The following is a 14,116-nucleotide window of genomic DNA, read 5'->3' on the forward strand; positions in this document are numbered from 1 at the left end:
CTCCATCCTCGGAGAAAGACATAGTGGTTATGATGTTGGCTTGAAGCCTGGGGGTTTTAAACATCTGTCATGGTTCCCCCTAAAGGCTCAACATCAGATCTCACAGGTTATAGGGTTTTTTCCAGCTCTTAAGAGAGGAACTGTTCAAGGCAATCCAAATTTTTCTTATGTCTTGTCCAAAAGCTTCTTTCCAAAGAGGGTGAAGGTGGGAAATTTAGAATGGCGTGAGGGAGAAAGGAAATCCAACTCTGTTCTATGGAATGTGAAGCCACATGACTCTCAAATTTCAGACTGTAGTCATTTATTGTCCAAAATACAATTTTAGATTCCTAGTGCGTAGGAAGAAGGAAGTTAAATGGAAACAGCATTAAGAGATGGTGGAAACAAGAGTGTATTGGAATAATGTGAAGAGGGTTAGGAATATGGATAGGATAGTAAGGAATCATGTTGATGTATCTAGTTGTGGCATGTCATTAAAGGGAGCTTTGACTCTCAATCTTTAACCTAAAAGGTTAACGTTAGTTTAGCTTCTTAATGAGATTATAGCATGGATAGAGACCATTTTTCAAAGTTCTCTAGGGGTACTAGTTCGAGGACAATTGGTATAAAACTATGATTTGAGCCACAGATTTCTGAACACTGCCTGTAAAATAAGCCTGGTCGTGTTGATATTAAGGTTGTTTGGTTTAGGCGTCCAGGGATTGCATCTGTTTTTAGGCTTAGGGAAGGTACGGCCCATGAGTGTAGCACGTCTTCGGAGGAGACTAGTATTTGGATTGTTATCTCTATGGGTAAGACTACTCGGTTGTCCACCTCTAGTAGCCGTAGTTCTCCTGGTTTTAGGTCTGATGTTGGGATTATGTAAGAGTTGAAATTTAGGTCTTCGTAGTCAGTGTATTCATAGCTTCAGTATCATTAATGACCCATTGTTTCTACAGTGAGAGAAGGGTTATTAATTTCGTCTATCATGTAGAGGATTCGTAGGGAAGGTAAGGCAATTAGAATTAAAATGATGGCTGGAAGGATGGTTCAAATGGTCTCTACCTCTTGGGTGTCTATTGTACTGGTATGTGTTAGTTTAGTTGTAAGTATTAGGGTGATGATGTAGAGGACTAGGGAGCTAATTAGGAAAATCATTAATGTATGATCATGGAAGTGTAGGAGTTCTTCTATAATGGGTTATGTTGCATCTTGGAAGCCTAGCTGAAAGGGATATGCCATGGAGATACACAGGATTTTCACTTGTAACTTAACTTTGACAAAGTTATATAAGGTCTTACTAATATCTTGTTTATAAAGAAAGACATAGTGGTTATGATATTGGCTTGAAACCGATTGGAGAGGGTTCAATTCCTTCCTTTCTTGATCATTTTGGGCTGACGTATGCTGGCTCTTCAAATGTGTGATATGGTGGAGGACATCCGTTTAGCCACTCAAGGTTTGTGGAAGTGAGGTCTACTGCTACTACTTCTCGTTTAGATGTAAATGTTTCTCAGATAATGAAGACTATTAGTATAACTGCTGTCAGTGAGATAAATGAGCCTATTGATGAGATAGTATTTCATGTTGTGTAGGCGTCTGGGTAGTCGGAGTACTGTCGAGGTATGCCGGATAAGCCTAAGAAATGTTGTGGGGAGAATGTTAGGTTTACACCTACGGATATGATTATAAAGTGAACTTTTGCTCATGTTAAGTGTATATCCCGAGAATAGTGGAAATCAGTGGACAAACCCTCCTATGATGGCAAAGACAGCTCCTATTGAAAGTACATAGTGAAAGTGAGCAACTACGTAGTAGATTTGCAGAACAATGTCTAGTGATGAATTAGCTAGAACGATGCCAGTTAGACCGCCTACTGTGAAAAGGAAGATGAAGCCTAAAGCTGATATTAGGGCGGGGGATCACTTAATATTGCCCCCGTGAAGTGCTGCTAGTCAACTAAAGACTTTTACCCCTGTGGGGATAGCAATGATTATAGTGGTTGATGTAAAGTATGCCCGTGTGTCAACGTCTATACTCACTGTGAACATATGATGAGCTCACACGATAAAGCCCAAGAACCCGATAAAATTCAGAGAAATAGAAAACCAAAAAGATAGAAAGGCAGGTAGGCAGGGAGGGATGATATAAGCAATCAGTGTTTTTGTGTCATTTCAAATATCTTGTGGAAAACAAAAGCTAGAGGACCTTTTGCTAACATCTTGCAAGTTTACCTCTGATGGTTGTTAGTTAATTATCAGCTGTCATTTCAATCCTCCCCTTCCTCCTTTTTGGATGAGGGTTCCCACTGGAGATACTAAAAATATCCATCCCTCCATTGTCTTGCTTCTGAATGCTGTTGGACTGGTTCCCAATGCCTGGAGCTGCCGAAGCTGTCCAGGGATAGGTGGAAATCATGCCCAGTGATATGAGGAAGACAAAACCAACACAGTGAGGATGTCACAGAGGATGGAAAGGGTGTGGGCGCTTGACCTTCGTGCCACTGAACAAACTCAGGGACTTTCTATTTCTAGATTTCTGATTATGCAAGATAATGCTTTCTATTGTTAAATCATCTTCAGTCAGGTGTCCTAGTATTTCTAATCCCACCTGAAGCACTTCCTCTGTACCAGGGGTTCTCAAAATGTGATCCCTATCCTAGCACTTAGTCTCACCTGGAAATTTATGAAAATAAAATTCCCAAGCCCTAGCCTAATCTCTGGAGATGAGGTCCAGCAATCTACTTTAACAAGGTGATGCTGATACACCTCCATTCTGAGAAACCCTGCTCAGTATTTTAATGAACAGAAGCAGATGGATTAAAACAAAAAATTTTTTTTCTTTTTTTCATTCCATTCCCCTAGATTCTGACTCCTAAATGCAGATCCTATCAGGGCAGGACTGAGAATCTACCTCAGTTGAAAGAGCCACGCTTACATCTTGGAAACCACAAACAAGAAATCTATGGGAATAATCGGGTAAAGTCTGAAGCAATTGTGGTCTCTGCCACAAGTTTATTCTCCAAAGAATAATTATTCAAGAGAGATACTGAAAATTTAGCTACTGGAAGGAGAGGGAGGTAGTAGTTCCTACGATAGGCCCTACCCCTCAACAGGCCACATCATGGTCAAAGCTAATTTCACAGCCATTGCTAATACCCTTTCTATATGCATATTTTAACCACCTCACCTATAATCCCCAAACTTGGTTCCCACTGTTAAATTTATGTATCAGTTGCTGGCAGCAGCTAAGTTTCTTAAGCATGGCCAATCATATTTCATACACCCTGAATTTAAAACATTTGAAGCTAATTTAGTGGTTATGTCTAGCATTAGATATTTTAAGTGCAGCAAGAAACTCTTATTGCTCTCCTGACTGATGGAACATGTAATACAGTTGCCCCTGTGTGTTCTGACTGTCAAGATGATTCATTAGGCCCCATATAAACTTTTTTAAGAAGAGAGAGCAGGTTACATCAAATAACTTGAATAGAAGTTTAAAACCAAGGTCATCAAAGTGCTTGAGACTCCTTTTAGAATTAATTGAAATTCAGGTACATTCTCTGGAATGATTTGAAGTCTCTTCCCAAATATACAAGCCGTCTGAAAGCAACAACTTGCTGCCGCGCTAACTGAGCTGTTAAGCAATTATCAGTGACAGCTGTAACTCAGGGCTACGCCAAGCGGGACCTACACACAGCCAGCTTTTTAATTCTTTCAGCTGACAGTTACTGGATTAATATTTGACACAGTTCAACCAGCTCCACTTTATTGGTGATCCTGGGACCCCAAGATACCGAGAGCCTCCTACATGCCAAACTCTCTGCTGCACAAGTTCACACCTATAATCTCACACTCGTTTTTTTACTACAATTTCAAGCAGAGAAAACCAGAACCCAGAGAAGATAAAGAGTTTTACCATGACTCTAGGACTAGACACATATGAAGTCAGATGTTTCTGACTCCAAAGTGCTTTCTCCTTGTACAGCACGTTAGGGTTTGTGTGTCATCATTTGCCTAATTCTTAAAACCACCTTGTGATGGGAGAAGCCTAATGTGTAAGAAATTAGACATCTTCTATGTTTCACTGTGCATTTTAGAAAGAGCTGTTCCACTGTAAGCCAGTCCTCAACTACACCATAAGTGGTTACACTCTTAAATGGGAAAAGAATTTGAAAAAGAATAGATACATGTATATGTATAACTGAATCACCTTGCTGTACACCTGAAACTATCACAACATTGTTAATCAACTATGCTCCAATATAAAATATTTTTTTAAGTGGTTATGTTAATTTCTAGGACCTCTCACTTCCTTCTGTGGGGGAAAGAGAGGAGAGAAAGAATGAAAAAAGAAGATAAGCCAGGACCCAGGCACTTGCTCAACCCCTACCATGTGGTAGCCATCATGCCTGATTATTTACACACATATTAACTCATTTAACATTATTCTTCCCACTAGCTGGTGACTTAAATATTTGTTCCAATGGTGAAGCTTGGTCTTCAATTGGTGAGATAATTTGCCCAGAGATTACAGGACTACTCAGAGGTACAACAGAGATTAAAATTGAGTTCTGCCTGATCAAAAGTAATTGCTTTTCCCATTACATCTTTAAGATATATGCACTCTCTCTTCCTGAGATAAAACTCTAATAAAAGAATTTCAGACAACAGGGCAAGTCCCCTATTCCCCACTGTAGACAAATGCCTCTTTTTAGCCACCCTGGCTTTGGTCCCAATTAATATCAAAAAAATATATGACTGCGTCACTCAAAAACTTCATTTGTAGCCAAGCACTTGAACCACACTATTCTTCCTCTCTTTGCTATTGAGCTTGGTAGTAGGGTTTCACCATCTTTGATTTACCCTAGGCATCTTCCTGATGGATTCACTGTGAACTAAGTAAGAGGTGAAAAGAGGAAAAAAGTCAACTGAAGTTTATAGTGTTGTGATTAGAAAATTAAATGGAACTCCCTTACCAAAAAAAGCACATTTAAAATGCAAATATTCATTACAGATTGATTTACTTTAAGTATTGCATAGGCATTTTCACTAGGAAACTAATGGTTTATAATTCTTTTGTTGTTACCAAACAGGAAGTTTTCAAAATCTAGGGTGCATTAAAGGGCCTACTTTATATAAGAGTAGGAAATTTTTCATTGTAATGTTTTCCCTCATTTTAATGAGAATCTCAGCAATTCTCAGGATTGTATTTACCAGTGCACATTTATCAAAATAAAAAAGTTTAGACTTTCGCATACGGTTAATCTGCAATGATTGTCAAATGTATTCGAATTGATTTAATGCCCATTAAAATTCTATTTTGAAATATAAAACACCCAAACATGAAATAAATGATCAGTCATCTAGCACAACCAGAAAAAAACACACTAATTATAAATTATTCAAGTGAAATGGTATCTCAGCAAAATCTTTAAACCATCTCTGTCTGAGAATTAGATAAATAAGGAAGAAAAAAATCAAGGTTTTAAATGGATTTTCATGGTTAAATTGGTATTATGCTTCAAACACCCATTAGGAGTTACTAGAAAATACTACTAAAATAAGCCCAATGTTTATATTACTGTTGCTATATTTAATGGAAGAAGATAAAATCAAGAATGTTCCACTAAAATTATGAAGATTATTCATTTTGAGGTTATATGTTAAACAACTACTTTTTCAGGACTGTAATATGCTATGAAATGAATCTTAAATAGCCTGAAGATATTTTCAAAAAACAAGATGAATTAGTGCTTATGAAAAAAAAAAGAAGTCACACAAAGCTTAACAGACTATAAACAAACATACACACATATAGATATAAATAAATTATATAGCTATATCTACATATCAAAGAGAGGCAGGGAGAGAGGGAGAGAGAGTGTAAGAGCATAAAATCTGGAAAGACATCAAAGATTTGGCACATGTGACTATGTTAAGTGTGTTAAGGAACTGGTCAGATGATAATTTGCAAAACTGGACTGGATGAATCTAGTGGCCCTGTGCAACAGGCTGTGTGCTTGCCAGATCGTAACTTTTCAATTACTACTTCTCTTGGGTTATGCTAAATGCACACGAATATTCAGCAAAAATTCAGAAACACAAATCATCTGGCACAATGTATCACATATTCACGTACAGGAATTGATGAAAAAGCTGTGTTAATGCATAGTGTTCATTGTAATTTTGTCCTGCATATATAACTTTCTTTGGGCAAACTCCCTTCCTCTTGTTTTTAGGAATGGTTTAACCATACCTCCATACCTGGTTCAAGATGTTCCATCTATATCTGAGGTTAGGGTTAACAGGTTATAGTTATTAGTTCAGAAATGGATGAGTGACTCACTTCCTGTCACTAACATGTAAGAAGTTTACTGTGGATTCTAAGAAAGATGTTTAGCCACTCTGTGAGAGACCTTCTAGATGGGTCTTTCTCTTTTCCTAGCATTGACAAGAAAGCAGTACCCCTGGCAATGACTGGCAGCATCATTACCTAAATGAGGAAAAATGAGAATAAAGCTGACATTGTCAAAGGCAGACTGGAGAGGTATACATGAACTTGACCCTTGATGAACTGAATGAGCCACTGTGTCAAACCAGCGCCAAAGACCCTTTCACTTTTGTACTTTCCTGATATGTGAACCATGAACTCTCCCCACACCAACAGTCTAGGCCAATTTGAGATAGCTTTTTTTTTTATTTAGAACCAAATTCATTAAAAATGATATACTCACTTTAACAAAGTGTTTATTCAATCAAAAATATTTAGCTTCTATTTTAAAAAGGAACTAAAATTTATGAAAATAAAAAAGGTCATATTTCCAGACTACATCTAGACAATAAAACAGAACTCTGCATCACTCAGCTTTTATTAAGTTACACGATGGCAACAAACTACCCCAAGACCTCCGTGGATTACAATAATACAGGATTATTTCTCACTTCTGTTGCATGTCCATTGTGGATCTTCCCCATGTTGTTCTCATTCTGAGCACATAGTGGTAATGGTACCACCCACACGCAGAACACAGCCTGCAATCTCACCAAGCAGGGGAGCCCAGCATACAGCCCTGCCTGATTGCTAAACATCCAGACTCACTCAACTGTGGGGTTCATTTGAAGGCCCTCCCCAACCAGAGAGCCAGACCAGTGACCTCAACCAAAGGCAGAACACAACCAATGGCCTACCTGACTGTAAAGCCCAGCCTGGAGCCCTGCCCAACTTTGGGGCACAGCCTGATGTCCCATCTAACCATGAAGCCTGGCATATAACCCTGCCTGCAGGGACCTCCCTGGCAGACTAGTGGTTAAGAATCTGCACTTCCAACGCAGGGGATGCAGGTTCAATCCCCGGTTGGGGAACTAAGATCCCACATGCTATGTGGCCAAAAAACAAACAAAAAAGCAAAACAAACAAAACACCCTGCCTGCATATTCAGTCCAGCCAGTGTAAACATCCAGGCAGGGAGCACAGCCTAAGGCCCCACCCACCCAAGAGCAAATGTGGAGCATGGCCCACAGCCCTGCCCAATTGTGGAATCCAACCACTGGCACCACCTTGTCAGAGAACACAGCCTGCAGCCCTGTCTGACCAGAGGTGATTGCAGAGCCCACCTGACTGAGGAACATAGTCAGCAGCCCTGCCCAACCAGGAAGCCCACCCAGCAGACCTACTTGAAAACACAGCCCAGCCAGCAGGCCCACCCAACTACAGAGCTCTGCTAGCAGCACTCCCTCTCCCACCCCCCGAAATCAAATCACAGGCTGTGGACTTGCCCAACTAAGTACCCAAATAGCAAGACTCACCTGCTCACAGATGCTACCAGATGAAACAACAGTACCCCAAGCTGAGTTAATGGTGAGAGTATGTCCTTGCTGAAATGAACCCATAAAGTCTGGGGAAAAAAGACCATTTACTAAAACACAAACACCAGTGCAAAGATATAAGGATTATGAAAATCAGGCAAATATTACACCACTGAAGGTAACTAATAAAGCCCTAATAACAGACCCTAAAGAAATAAAGATCTATAAACTGAAAAAGAAATCAAAATAATTCTCTTAAAGAAGTTCCGGGAACTACAAGAACACACAGACAACTAAAGAAAATTAGGAAAACAATGTATGAACAAAATAACAGTGTAGACAAAGAAATAGAAACCATAAAAAAAAAAAACCCTAGAGATGAATAACACAGTGGCTGAACTGAAGAATTTCAACAACAGACTCAACAAAGAAGAAAGAGCCAGTAAACTTGAAGACAGATCATTTGAAATTATCCACAGGAGCAAAGGAAAAAAAAATTTTTTTAAGAAAGAAAGAAAGATAAGAAGAGTGAAGAAAACCTATGGGATTGATGGGAAACAAGTAACAATACACTCATTATGGGAATCCTGGAAAAAAGAACAGGAAGAGAAAGGGACAGATAATCTATTTAAATAAATAATGGATGAAAATTTCCCAAACTTGGAGAGAAAAATGGACACTCAGATCTATAAGGCTCAAAAGACCACAAATAGTTTGAACCAGAAGAGATCTACACTGACACACATTATAATTAAATATTCAAAAGTCAAAACCAAACAAAATTCTGAAGGCAGCAAGAGAAAACTGACTTGTCACATACAAGGTGGCCCCCCATAAGATGATCAGCGGTTTCTCAGCAGTAACTTTGTAGGCCAGGAGAGGGTGGGAAGATGTATTTAAAATATAAGAAAAAAACTCAACGAAGGATTATATTTTTCTGAAAAAGCTGTCCTTCATGTAAATTGTCGCAGCCATTATAGAAAACAGTATGGATATTCCTCAGAAAGGTAAAAATATAACTATTTCATGATTTAGCAATCCCACCTCTGGGTCTTTATCAAAAGGAAATGAAAATACTATCTCTAAGAGACATCTGTATTCTCCATGTAGCATTATTTATAATAGCCAAGGCATGGAAACAACCTAAGTGTCCATAGATGGGTAATTGATAAAGATACACACACACACACACACACACTATGGAATATTATTTAACCATTAGAATAAAGGAAATCCTGCTATTTGCATCAGCATGGATGAAACTGAAGGGCATTATGCTAAGTGAAATAATTCAGACAGAGAAAGACAAATAATTTGTGATCTCACTTAAACATGGAATCTAAAAAACTGAACACATAAAAACAGACACTAGATTACTGCTTGCCAAGAGTGGGGGTAGGGGAGAAAGTGGTCAAAAGGTACAAACTCCCAGTTATAAGATGAATAATTTCTGGGGATCTATTGTACAGTATGGTGACAATAGTTAACAACCTTGTATTTTATACTTGAAAGTTGTTAAGAGAATAAATCTTAAAAATTCTCATTACACACAACACACACACACAACACTAGATTATTGCTTGCCAAGAGTGGGGGTATGGGAGAAAGTGGTCAAAAGGTACACACTCTCAGTTATAAGATGAATAATTTCTGGGGATCTATTGTACAGTATGGTGACAATAGTTAACAACCTTGTATTTTATACTTGAAAGTTGTTAAGAGAATAAATCTTAAAAATTCTCATTACACACAACACACACACACATATGGTAATTCCAGAGGTAATTTTTAACTAAAAAAGAAAAAACGAATTTTCAGAATACCATAGCTATTAAAAGGTCCCACAAGTCTTCAGAAGAAAAAAAAGTATATATATACACAAAGGACTGAGAGTCGGAATGTCATGAGACTTTTCAACCAGAACCCTAGAAGGTAAAACAATTGTATCAGTGCTCTGGAATTATGAAGTACAAATTTTTAACCTAGAATTCTACGTTAACACTAAACACTCAATTAAAAGTATGGGGAGAATAAAGATTTGCTACCGAAGCAACCTTTCTCAAAAAGGTTGATTATATTGAGAGGAGTTTTACAGTTTGGTCCAAAACTAAGCCAAAAGCTAAAAAGAAAAGTATCTTCCAAAGAAAAAACTGTACGTCATAGCAAACATTATTATTGATGCAATGTAGTTCACTTGTCAACAATATTTACATACTATCAATATTATTATATTAACAATATTATCAGAGGGTTGGGACAGGGAACTGCTTTTTAATATTATAATCCTTATGGTACTACTTGACTTTTAAATTACAACCAGCTATTTCTTTGATTAAATTTTTTAATTTAAATAAAAGAAAATAAGGAAAACAATTTAAATGCTTAAAGTTCTTTCCAAGGTTTTCATTTTATTTTAAATGAGCTTAATTTCCCGTCTCTAAAATGAGAAGCCGGACCAAATTATTTCTGTGTTCTCTCCCAATTCTGTTGTTTTTTCTATGAGTCTATGTGTCCATAGACAATTTATCCATTCCACTGGTGGAGAAGAATTATGAATGTGTAAAGAAATAGAGCATTGAATTCATTTTTTGAGCTCTTTTCTAGAGTTCACATTTGCTGAGTTAATACATTGTTTTCGAGACTCATCCAGGCATCACCCTTAGATTATTATTGATGTAATGTAGCTAATCTTCATCTCTCCACTCCCACCTTTAAGAAGCAGCATATCCTTAAAAGCTGATGAATGTCTGTGAATTTCACAGTAGAATGATCTTTCAAGAAAGGGATGGCTTATTGGGATACCAAGTAGTTCCCATTTTCTGCCCTTGCCCATATTTTCCAAATGACTTTAAAGACATTTTTGGTTTTTTGAATTTATAGTTGCTTAATTTCCCGTCTCTAAAATGAGAAGCCGGACCAAATTATTTCTGTGTTCTCTCCCAATTCTGTTGTTTTTTCTATGAGTCTATGTGTCCATAGACAATTTATCCATTCCACTGGTGGAGAAGAATTATGAATGTGTAAAGAAATAGAGCATTGAATTCATTTTTTGAGCTCTTTTCTAGAGTTCACATTTGCTGAGTTAATACATTGTTTTCGAGACTCATCCAGGCATCACCCTTAGATTATTATTGATGTAATGTAGCTAATCTTCATCTCTCCACTCCCACCTTTAAGAAGCAGCATATCCTTAAAAGCTGATGAATGTCTGTGAATTTCACAGTAGAATGATCTTTCAAGAAAGGGATGGCTTATTGGGATACCAAGTAGTTCCCATTTTCTGCCCTTGCCCATATTTTCCAAATGACTTTAAAGACATTTTTGGTTTTTTGAATTTATAGTTATATTTTTGAAAACGAATTTTGTGCCAAGACTAATGTGATAGAGAGAGCCCTGACTGTTTATGACAAGGTAAATTCCAAAACCAAAGAAGCACAATTTGCTTTTTCACGTTAAAGGTCAAATTTACAAAATGTCTCTCAAAGGCACAGGTCTGCTTGTCAACTTTATCAGATAAGACCTAGATGTATTGATTCAATCACCTTGATTGGTAACCCAAATATACAGTATAGGCCCTACTAGGAAGGTTACTGAATGCTATATCACATTCTGCTAACAAACACTAAAGGTAAAAAAGCAGAACCAATTTGGTATAGTTATGCATGAAATCTTTTACAGTACACAAGCTTCAACTTTCTTATACAAAGCATCTTAGAACTCAAGAGCAGTTGTATCTGAACCTTCCCACTGAGACAACTAATGCAATATTACAGACATGATCATTTGATTTTTGCCCATATTGTTTACGGCTAATTCAATCTATTTTAACTTAATGAATGGAGAAGTCAGCGTTTTTCCTTTCAAAATAGAAAAGCATTTCTAAAACACAATGGAACTGCCTCTGATGTATATTTGTTGCCAAAATATTCTAAGCCAAGGTGAAAAGTGTTGTATCTTATTTAAAATATTTTCAGTCTTAAACAGAAATTCGAACAACCGGAAAAATGTATAAGCTAATATTGAAGTAGTATTTGAGCATCTCCTTGGTACTAGTCTATGTTTATTGGGCCTTTATAGGGCCAACCACAAACTCTCCACAGGTTAGGAAGGATTCCTAGCACATTCCTCCTTCAAAAATAAATCACTGCCTACTTCCGTCTATATTATGCTAAGCCAGGCAACACGTGAGATTTGATGCTAAAGCATTCATCAGCTCGGAAATCTGGGACTGGCAATAGTTGGGTATCTATAGCTATTAGTACTCTTAGTTGTAAAATTTAAAAATCTGAATAAAATTAGTATTTTTCATTTAAAAAAGAAAGCTATTGCTAAGACAGCTGAAAAGTCCAATCCAGAATGTGAAGCACTGTCACAGGACTCAGTTTCCTTCTCTCCGATCTGTCTTTCCCTGGATTGGCTTCATTCTCAGATTTTATCCTTGGCTAAGACAGCCATTCTTCTTGATTACAGAGAGCCAAACGGAACAATGAAAGCACACGCGTCTCTTCTCCAACAGTCCCAGCAGACATGTTCTTGGCTCTGATGTGGTTTCAAGTCCATCATTAAATCAATCCCTTTGGCCAGTGAAATGTGGTGCTCAGAGGGGCCAAGACTGAGTTAAAGGTCTACTACTCGAGCACCTAGTCTCTGCCCCAGGTTCCTATTAATATTTGGTCTTTGATTCCGTTTCCTAATTTCCTAACATAGAGCTCCTAAAACCCTTAAAACTTCCTGAGTGACAGGAGTATGTGACACAGGGCTCCTAAATCTCTTGATACTTCCTTGGTGTTAGAAGCATTTTTTGTTCCAATGAGGTGACTCTAGGTGGATTCTTGGAAAGGGGCTGGTCATCAGAGATCAAGCCATGATTTGAAGCTTGGAAATTTCAGGCCTACCCCCATTAAAGGTCTACTACTCGAGCACCTAGTCTCTGCCCCAGGTTCCTATTAATATTTGGTCTTTGATTCCATTTCCTAATTTCCTAACATAGAGCTCCTAAAACCCTTAAAATTTCCTGAGTGACAGGAGTATGTGACACAGGGCTCCTAAATCTCGATACTTCCTTGGTGTTAGAAGCATTTTTTGTTCCAATGAGGTGACTCTAGGTGGATTCTTGGAAAGGGGCTGGTCATCAGAGATCAAGCCATGATTTGAAGCTTGGAAATTTCAGGCCTACCCCCATTTCTAGAGTGGGGAGAGGAGCAAGAAATTGAGTTAAAAATTGATCATGCCTATATAATGAAGCCTCCATAAAAATCCTAAAAGTATGGAGTTCAGAGAGCTGTGAGGTTAAGAAACACACCCACTTGCCAGGAGGTGGCACACCCCAACTTCATGGAACTTCATGAAGTTCCCAAAGTTCAGGACCTTTTCAGACCTTAGCTTAGGTATGTCTTCATATGGCTCTCCATCTGTATCCTTTATTATAATAAACTGGTAAACTATAAGTATTTCTTTGAGTTCTATGAGCTGCTCTAGTAAATTAACAAACCCAAGGTTCCCAAGACCTTCCTTTTATAGCAAATTGGTCAGAAGTACAGGTGACAACCTGAGACTTCAAAGCCCTTACCTTGAGGGATTTGACACTAATTCCAGTAGGTAGTATCAGAAATGAATTGAATTGTAGGACACCCAGCTGGTATTAAAAATTGGCTGATGTGAGGAAAAAATCCACACATTTGGTGACCAGACGTAAAGGTACTGAATGTAATGGAAAGCACAGTTAGATTTTTTTTTCTAGGTAGAGAGGAAAATATGGTTCTCCAGAAGATAACAGGTGTATTCTCCCCAGAGAAAAATAAATACCCAATGGCAAAACCAAAAGCCTTCTATTAAAGTCCCCATCTGGTCTTCATTCTTTTTCTCACTAAATATAACTTCCAACCTGCTCCATAAGTCACGGAAAAATTCTGTATGTATACATACTGTTGTTACATATATTGTTGATTCGTTAACATTGAACTCACAGTTAACAGGCAGTCAGTCTACCTGAAAAATAATTCACAATAATAATAGTAAAGATGATCCAAAATCTGGAAATAGAATGGAGAAAATACAAGAAACGTTTAACAAGGACCAAGAAGAACTAAAGAGCGAAGAAACAATGATGAACAACACAATAAATGAAATTACAAGTTCTCTAGAAGGAATCAATGCAGAATAACTGAGGCAGAAAAACGGGTAAGTGACCTGGAAGATAAAATAGTGGAAATAACTACCAAAGAGCACAATAAAGAAAAAGGAATGAAAAGAATTGAGGACAAGATTTGAGACATCTGGGAGAACATTAATCACACCAACATTCAAATTATAGGGGTCCCAGAAGAAGA

General features: G+C 37.8%; 1 pseudogene; it reads right to left on the minus strand.

Moving 5' to 3' along the window:
- Window positions 1-540: 540 nt before the first annotated feature.
- LOC129392512 (cytochrome c oxidase subunit 2-like) lies at window positions 541-1,221 on the minus strand (annotated as a pseudogene).
- Window positions 1,222-14,116: the final 12,895 nt, after the last annotated feature.

This window comes from Physeter macrocephalus, chromosome 11 (genome assembly GCF_002837175.3).
Source record: "Physeter macrocephalus isolate SW-GA chromosome 11, ASM283717v5, whole genome shotgun sequence".
NCBI lineage: Eukaryota > Metazoa > Chordata > Mammalia > Artiodactyla > Physeteridae > Physeter > Physeter macrocephalus.